At 40.5% G+C, this 8,929-nt stretch overlaps 1 protein-coding gene and 1 non-coding gene across 5 annotated transcripts in view; one reads left to right on the forward strand and one right to left on the reverse strand.

The window, feature by feature from the left end:
* Chd6 (chromodomain helicase DNA binding protein 6) overlaps positions 1 to 8,929 on the reverse strand; it is a 171,361-nt gene that overhangs the window by 47,978 nt on the left and 114,454 nt on the right. The gene's annotated exons all lie outside the window — the stretch shown is intronic.
* Positions 4,316 to 4,443, forward strand: LOC116092780. The gene has a single exon (XR_004119488.1). It is a non-coding gene; the product is annotated as a small nucleolar RNA SNORA17 (small nucleolar RNA).

Below are 8,929 nucleotides of genomic sequence, written 5' to 3' on the forward strand. Positions count from 1 at the left end.
CCCGTGCCCACCTGGCCAGAATCCCGTGTCCCACGGAACAGGGACCCCGCGAGAAATCCCGGTCCGTGACAGGTGACGTGGCAAATTCTAAGCAGAATGCTTCTAATCCTTATGTATTTTAACATGGACTTCTAGAGGTAAACATACCACACCACCACTTCTGTACTTAAAATCAATTCTGTTCTTTTCTGCCAGCAGCACTGGAGACTGAACAAGGTCTTACACATTTGAGGCAAGTTTTCTACCTCTAAGCTGTGTGCCTCCACAAACAAAATAATTCTCACTATCAACCAGTCTTCCAAGCTTCCCACTCAGCTGTATTTGTGCTTATGTCCTTGAGTGGGTGTTTTTTCCCCTTTATTTCCTCTAAACTGGAGTTATAGCTTACACTTTATAAGATTAAGATCTGATTTTTGGGCAGGTATATCACAGGCAGGTTTTCAAATTCCATCAACAGGCACATGTTTATCTGTCTGTTATGAAATAGAAGACCACTATATACATTTGTTTCTTTATTATGGGTTATGATTGTCTTCATTAATATTTTAGCTGCCTTAATATACCATTATTAGGGTATATTATTAAAGAAATTATTAAAGAAAAGTTAAACACTTGATTCCTAATAAAACTCTTATAAGGTTTGTATTATTAGTTCTTTAAGGAACACAATAAAGCCATAATACAGTTGTTATGTTTCACTGCACTTAGTTGTTATTGTTACTGCTGTTTAAATATGGCCTATGGGAGACTCCTCAGATTGATCTCTGAGGTCTTTCAACATAGTCCAGAAGACTATGAGGAGAGACTACAGAATGACTCTGGAGTTAGAATAGAAGTATCAGAATGATTCAATGGTTAAGGGTGCTTGTGTCAAAAAAACCAACCAAACAACAACAACAACAACAACAACAACAACAACAACAACAGCAACAACAAAAAGCAAAATGGCGGTGTGTCTGTGCCTGTATATTGTATCGGAGACCAAGTCTTCAATGGTTACCTTGCTTATAACATATTCCATGGTTCTTTTTGTCTGTTCTGTATGAAGCTAGATTCACTTATTTAAAAAGGATTCTTGTTGTTTTTAGTTTTTTCTTCAACAAGAAACGCCCATTCCCCGAGAAGAGAGCAGAGAAGGGCGTCCCTGACACTGGCCATGTGGACCAGCCATGCCATCCATGTGAACCTGGCAGGTCCCCATGCAGACTTGAGCATTTTCTTGCTCTGATGACTGAAGTGAACCTGAACAGTGAGAATGTGTCCTTGCTCTCAGGGAGTGAAGGCAGTAGCAGAAGAAAACGATAGCCTCAGACCCCTGCTTCTGTCCCACGGTCTTACTGCAACCCCAGCACCCAGAACAGAAGAAGCAAAGCAGTAACATAGCTCAAACGCCAGGCTTTTTAAAGGAAGCTACCATCCCACTGAACATGAGTCTGAACGACTGGGGTTGGGGAGGTGAATCTAAGTAGAGTTTTAAGTCTTCCTGTCAGCTAATCACCCTGGTTAGAGTAAGATCCTTCCCCTATCTCTATGGCTGAAAATGACACCAGACAGAAGCCTGCCAAGCAGAGACCACTTCCATGTTGTAACAGCTTATCTTGGTTGTCAACCTGACTACATCTAGAATCACCTAAATAATACAAGGCATGCTTGCAAGATGTCTTCTTAATGGGATTACTTGAGGTAGAAGACCCACCCTAAATGTGGGCTCCACCTTCAGGTGGCAGCACACATAAAAGGACATGGAAGAAAAGAGCTTTTGCTCACTCCTGCTGGAAGTTCATTTTCCTGTAACCCTGCCAGTATCAAATTCAACCTCTTAGAACCAGCAGCTGTTCAGGAACCTTTCCCGACTCCAGGGCCCAGTGGGATGGCACTCAACCACATCTCAGTCTTTCTGCCGTCACCACTTTTTAACATGACTCTATTAATTCTGTTCCTTTAGAGAATTCTGACTAATATGCATGGATGGCTGTCAATTACAGTCTCAGGAAAATAATACTATAGCAACCCACAGAAAGCACTAACTACTGAAAACAATTTAGATTTTGTTTGCTTGTTTGTTTGTTTTTCCAGACAGGATTTCTCTATTTAACAGAGGCCTGGCTGTCCTAGAACTCACTCTGTAGACCAGGCTGGCCTTGAATTCACAGAGATCTGCCTGACTTTGCCTCTTGAGTGAGTGCTGGGATTAAAGGCCTGTCCCCACCATGCCCAGCCTATAAGTACTTTTTAATGAGAATTTTTTTCAGTGGTGTGGTGTGGTGTGGTGTGTGTGTGTGTGTGTGTGTGTGCGCATTATGCACAAAAGCAAATACATGTGGAGACCAGAGTATCTCATTTTACTGTAGTTCTTTTTTGGTTTTGTTTTTTTGAGACAGGGTTTCTCTGTTTAGCCCTGGCTGTCCTGGAACTCACTCTGTAGGCCAGGTTGGCCTCAAACTCAGAAATCCACCTGCCTCTGCCTCTCTACTGTACTGGGATTAAATGTGTGCTCCACCACCGCCCAGCTTACTGTAGTTCTTGAGACAAGTTCTCAGTGAACACAAGCCAGCCAATTTGGCTAGACTGGCTAGCTGGCCATCAAGCTGCAGGGATCCTCCTGCAGTTACTGAGGCCTAGTAATCTGGATTCTGAGTGACTGACCCAGGTCCTCATGCTTGCATAGTAAGTACTTTACCACCTGAGATCCTCACCTTTTTGAGTCCTCTAATCACTCAGGGCTATGTACCCTGTTAGGTATGCACAGACTACATTGGGGAATACAATTGGAAGTAGGCTTCTTGTATGCAGTACAGCTGCTGGCAATCCTGAAATGACTGAGCAAGTAAGCAAATATTCTGGGATGACAGTTACTCCTGTCACTTGGAGAAGAAAGTTATGAATAGGAAAGAGATGAAGTTTAGAATAAACTCTATAGTATTACAAAGAATAGAAGGAATCAAGTTATTAGTGGTGACCAGTGTGTGTATATCTACCTCCAAATATGTTAGCATAGTTAAAGAAAGATATGAATGCATCTGTTTGTATTTACATATGTATTTCTAGACCTATATAGATTAGTGAATAATACATACATACATATATATTTTTTGTTTCTAACTGTATACTCTAGCTATTTATACTTTGAAAGCCTAGAAGCAGTGCCATCCTGGTAGCAGTCAACATACCTACCAACTCTTAGATCTTGGCTTCCAAGTACAAGTCCACATAGACAAAGCATATTAGAAAAGTAGCTAATATGTACAGCTGAAGTTATACTCTTATATTCTCTCTCTCTCTCTCTCTCTCTCTCTCTCTCACACACACACACACACACACACGCGTGTGCACGTGCGCGCGCGACATAAATCCAAAACATACCACTATGCTCCATGTAAAGAAGATAACTTGAGTTAGGCACAGCCGCATACAGTTGTAATTCTAGCTACTATGTAAGTTCAAGGCCAATCTAGGTAACTTAGTAAGATCCTGACTCAAAATAAGAATTAAAGAGGGCTGGCAATGTAGTCATTAGTAAAATACATGCTTAGTGTACAAGAATAGTATCATCACATATCACACACACACTGCAATTGTAACCATCTGACCATTGAAACAAAAACACTAATGAATACAATCCACTGAACTAAAGAGCAATGAGTGCATACTGACATAAATCAGCGGAAAAAGGAAAAACCTCTGGAGTAGTATGTCAACTAATGAACATGTGTCAAGCCACACTATCAGAATATCAGCACTTTGTAAGCATCAAGTGACACCTGGTTCAAGTAAAGATAGCCAACAGAAACTAAAACCACAAGTGAAACTTTGGCAAGCAACAAGCATAGTCCCAGTGTATTTCTCTAAGACTACTTAAAATTTCAAAGGAGTAGGGAAACAACGTGATCAAAATGCACCTGCTCAGACAAATGAAGACCATGTTTCTGTGATTCTGATATCTGAGAACAATGTATCAGTTCACTATGGACCAACTCTGAACTCACTCCTGAGCAAGCAGATAGTCTGCATTAGAAGCAGCCTACAGGTCAGCCAGCTACCACTCAGCAAAATATTTAAGAATAAGAAAAGCTATAGAGATGACCCAGATTAAAGGAGGCTAAAGAGCAAATGTAATGTCCATCCTGGATTTGATCTTGAGAGTTACAAAAGAGCAGGAAAGAAATGAAATGATACAATTTCAATATGGACTAGAGGTTTAAAGAATAATGCTCTTATTTCCTGATTCTAAGAACTACACTATGGTTATACAAGAGTAGGACTTTGTACATATGGAATAGAGACACAAGTGTTTAGACAGTAAAGGGTCTCCTCTCCTGTCCCTACAGGTGCTTCAGGTGTGGCTGCTGTGTCACATGTGCATCAGTTGGTGCCAGGGATGAGAGAGGCCATGTCTGCAACTTAGTGTTCTGACAACATTTGAGTGGTTAGGAGCTTGACATTCCCTGGAAACAGTGAGCCTGAGAAGTCTGGTGCCAGGAAGGCCTGGACCAGCTCCCAGGAGCCGAGACTAGAAGAACCCTGCCTGGGACCATGGGCCCCCTCGCTGGAGTGAACTCTTCCAAGGGGCCACTAAGGTGGGCCAGGCAAGAAGTGAGCCTGAGAAGACCGCCAGACAGCTGTCATGAGGCTCAGACAAGAAGCTAGACTGAGCTGACCACCAGTCTAGCACTGCATAAGCCCTGTGGGTCAGACCATACCCAAGATGACCCCTGCCCAGTACCATAATGCACAATTGGGGCACAGTACTCCTGAGACCACTCCTGAGACAATCCCAGACACGCAGAGATTCTGGGTACCACTAAGAGGAGCAAGTAAGGTGGAAAGCTGGAAGAGAAAGAGAAACAGAAGGATGTTGGCACAATGAAAGAGGCAGAACTGGAGACTGGAGGGTAGTGAGGGACAGCCTGATGTGAGTGGTCAGTGATGCCATGTAGGACCATGGTGGGGTCCTGTTCTGGGCTGCCACGGGGATAGAGGAGCACATCTGGGTTGGTGGCTCTGCAGCATCAGGGTCTATTACCACCAAAGGCCAGGCAGATGGCCCTGGTCTGGGCTACCACTAGGGATCAAGTAGATGTCTGAGGGCTATGCAGAACTGGCCTCATCCCAAACCGGGGCACCATGAAAGACCTGCCCCTGCCCCTAGCCAGCCACAGTACTTGAGAGAGTGGGTTCTGCACATTGAGGGGTTGGTTCTACAGATCCAAAACTAGGACCGCCACAACACAGGACAATAACAGAGTATCTGAGAGGAATCCCAGTAAGGTTCCTGTATTGACAGACTAGCAGAAGCCAGAGGCCTTGTACCTGACCAACAAGTTATTGTAATGGACATTTGCAAGCATAGAAGTGTGGACAAAAGGACATATTGTAGGATACACTTATAGTCTGTAGCTTCCACAATAAGATTTTTTTTTCTCTGTTGGGGATGACGGGGAGATGAGTGGGATTGGGGTGCATGATTTGAAATTCACAAAGAACCAATAAAAAGTTAAAAAGAAGGTAGAAGAATCTGTGGCCCCTGATTCATTCTCAGTTTAAATGTATGTCTATGTACATACTCAGGAAAAGACTGAAAGGGGCAAATATGATAATAAACAGGGAAATATAAACCTAGTTGGTGAAATTTAGAAAAAGGTCTATCAGAATTGAAAAATCAAACTATACCAAACAAAAAAATGCATAAATGATTTATATTTAGAAATTGCTTGCTGGGTGCTATGCTACCTCCCTAATACACAGAGAGACCCAATTGTTCATTTTGTTTTTGAATTTTATGAATTGACTTTCCGGCTGAGTGTGGCACTACATACCTATAAGCCCAGCTCTTGGGATGCAGAAACAGGGGCACTATGACTTCAAAGCCAATCTTTGCTCCACAGGGAATTTGAAGCCAGTCTGGGGTTATGTAAGACTTTGTAACAAAAAAACAACCAAACAGCCTGGCATGGAAGAAAAGAACTAAACTAAGAATCTTGGAAAAGAATGTCTTTGTTTATATACTATAATATTATAGATGAAATAAACTACATAGATTAGTAATCTGTTTTAGTAAAATTATTTTTACAAAATATTGGTCAATAATCTTGACACTACTAGATTTTTATGCTAGATGTCATTGAATTAAATATGCTGCTATGATATGCCCAACCTGTCTCTGCCAGAGAAAGAAGGTAAGATTATGATTAGCCCCACAACAGGCTGGTTTCAGAGTCCTCCCTCTGGGCAGGTATCTGCATATAAACTGTGTGTAGCATGAATGCTTGTGCTGGTGTATACACAGATCTATTTTCTGGGTCCATTTGCCCAGAGGGTCTAGCAATGGGCATACCTAGCAGCCAGATCTAGCTTTCTGTTTTTATTTGTTTACTTATACGAGACAGGTCTCTTGTAACCTAGGTTGGTGTCAATCCTGATATGTGGATCAAGGCTGACCTTGAACTCCTGATTTTCTATTTCTACCTCCCAAGTGCTAAGATTAGAAGTGAATGGCATTATATTTGGCTTTAGAGCTTGACTACAAAACACTTTCCTCAAATAAAAAGAATAGAGACCTGTGGTGAAATAGCCAATTCCAAGACCTTGTTAAGAAAAAAAATGTTAACATGTATTTGAAATTTTATCCAAAAAAGTAAAAAAGTACTTAGATGATATGAGCAGGATATGAAGGCCATTAGAACAAATAGTGAGGATCCTGGATTATAAAATAAAATAGATAGTTGCACAACACATGCCTGTAGTCCTAGCTACTTACAAGGCCATGAGTCTAGGAGCTGTAGGTCAGCCTGGCTGATGTAGCAAGACCCCAACATAAGACAATCAGTAACAAAATATAAAACATAAATACCTATAATTCCCTAACTAAATAAATGGGACACAAATAATTATTATTCCCATTAAAAAATATAGAAGAAATGATGGATACAAAATTTAGCATCAGCCAAACACTATAGTGATACTAATGGAGGGCAAGTCTGTTGGTGGATGTTAACAACAACGGGGAAAATGTGAGAAACTGTATTTGAAGATCCCAAAATATCTACTCATAAGATACCTAACTAATTTTAAAAAGTAAGAACTACTTTAAAATTGAGAGGCTTGGGAGATAGCAACGTAAGCAAGTTTAAATTCTCATCCCAAGTGGACATCATGTGCTCCAACAGGAAGCCCTGAGCAGACACTCTGGTTTCTGGGAGAGCCTTGCCTGCAATGAATAACTTTATGTCTAAGAAAAAAACCAGGCAAACACAAACCAACACATCAAGGGACAATCTAAAAAGCTGTCAGTACCTTTTAAAGTGTCACGGTCATTGAAGTAAGGAAAGACAAAGGCACTGTCACACCCTGAAGGATGCTGAGGGGGCATGACTTCTGATGGGTGATTCTGAGCCAGGAAAGGCTCCCATACATGGGATTCACGTGAATCCATTAGTAAAACTTTATCTGTGTTGCCGGGCTTTGGTGGCACACGCCTTTAATCCCAGCACTTGGGAGGCAGAGGCAGGAGGATTTCTGAGTTCGAGGCCAGCCTGGTCTACAGAGTGAGTTCCAGGACAGCCAGAGCTACACAGAGAAACCCTGTCTCGAAAAACAAAAACAACAACAACAAAAAAACTTTATCTGTGTTAATCTCCTGGTTCCAATAATTCATTATATTATGGTTATGCAAGATGTTAATACCACAGAAAGTAAGGTGGGAGGTAAACTGAAACTAAACATTTTGACTCTTTTAAAAAGCTTAAAAGTTAATCTATATGATAATGATATGAAATATTTAAAGTGGCTCTAAGGTCACTTCTGTCATATGTACTGTTTCCAAGCTCCCTCTACAGGAAAGCATTTAAAAAACACACAAACTGTTTTGTTTTGCTCTGTTTTGTTTTGGTTTTACCTTACCTTGGTCAGAGAGAGGCATAAATACAAATAGCCCATTAAAAGTAAGTGCTAGTATTTAAGACCAGCCTGTCCACATACTGAATTCTAGGCTATATAGAAATAAGACAACGAAACTGTCTCAATTGCCAAATAAATGAATGAATGAATGAATGAGTGCTAGCATATACACATGTATTTTTTCTCTCTTATTTTCATTCACCAATATAGATTCCATAGCAGTTCAAAGAGATATCCCCATTCTTTTTTCAAAAGTAAGTATATACTACAGTTTATTCAGTTTTTTACTGACAGATAACTGAATTCTAAAAGTTTTTTTCCTTTTGTATATTATGTAATAGCAAACCTTTGTTTCTGGGAAATTTGTTGGATAATTCTGGTAAATAAAGGCAGTGATCAATGGGCTAGCAAGATGGCTCAATGGATAAAGGCATCTGTCATCATGCCTGAGAGCCTTTAGGGTGCCACAGGGGAGAACCAACTCCTACAAGTGTCCTCTGACTTCCACATTTCTGCTGTGGTGCACATCCCTCACCCCAATAAATAAATAAATATAATAAAAATAAATATAACAAAATATAAAATAAAATGATTAAGGTAAGTAAATAGCATGATTGATAACAGTGATTCTCAACCTTCCTAATGCTGCGACCCTTTCTTTAATATAGTTCATGTTGTAGTGACCCTAATCATCAAATTATTTTCGTTGCTACTTCATAACTGTAATTTTGCTTTTATGAATTGTAATGTAAGTATTTGTGCTTTAGGATGGCCTTAGGTGACCTACGACACAGGCTAAGGATCACTGATCTAGAAGGTTAGTAAGTAACCCTGCCTTCTAGTGATTACTAAGAACCAACACTTTTTCTCCTGGGTTATATGGGTTTGGAGGGAACTACAAGGGAAAGTTGAGTAAGCATTCCAGGCAAAGGTCTTGCAGAGGAATGTGATATACACACTACATGCTTCCACAGTATATACATTTCCTTTCCTTTCTTTCTTTCTTTCTTTTTTTTTTTTAAAGAATTATTTT

The sequence above is a fragment of the Mastomys coucha genome, unplaced genomic scaffold (assembly GCF_008632895.1).
Source record: "Mastomys coucha isolate ucsf_1 unplaced genomic scaffold, UCSF_Mcou_1 pScaffold15, whole genome shotgun sequence".
NCBI lineage: Eukaryota > Metazoa > Chordata > Mammalia > Rodentia > Muridae > Mastomys > Mastomys coucha.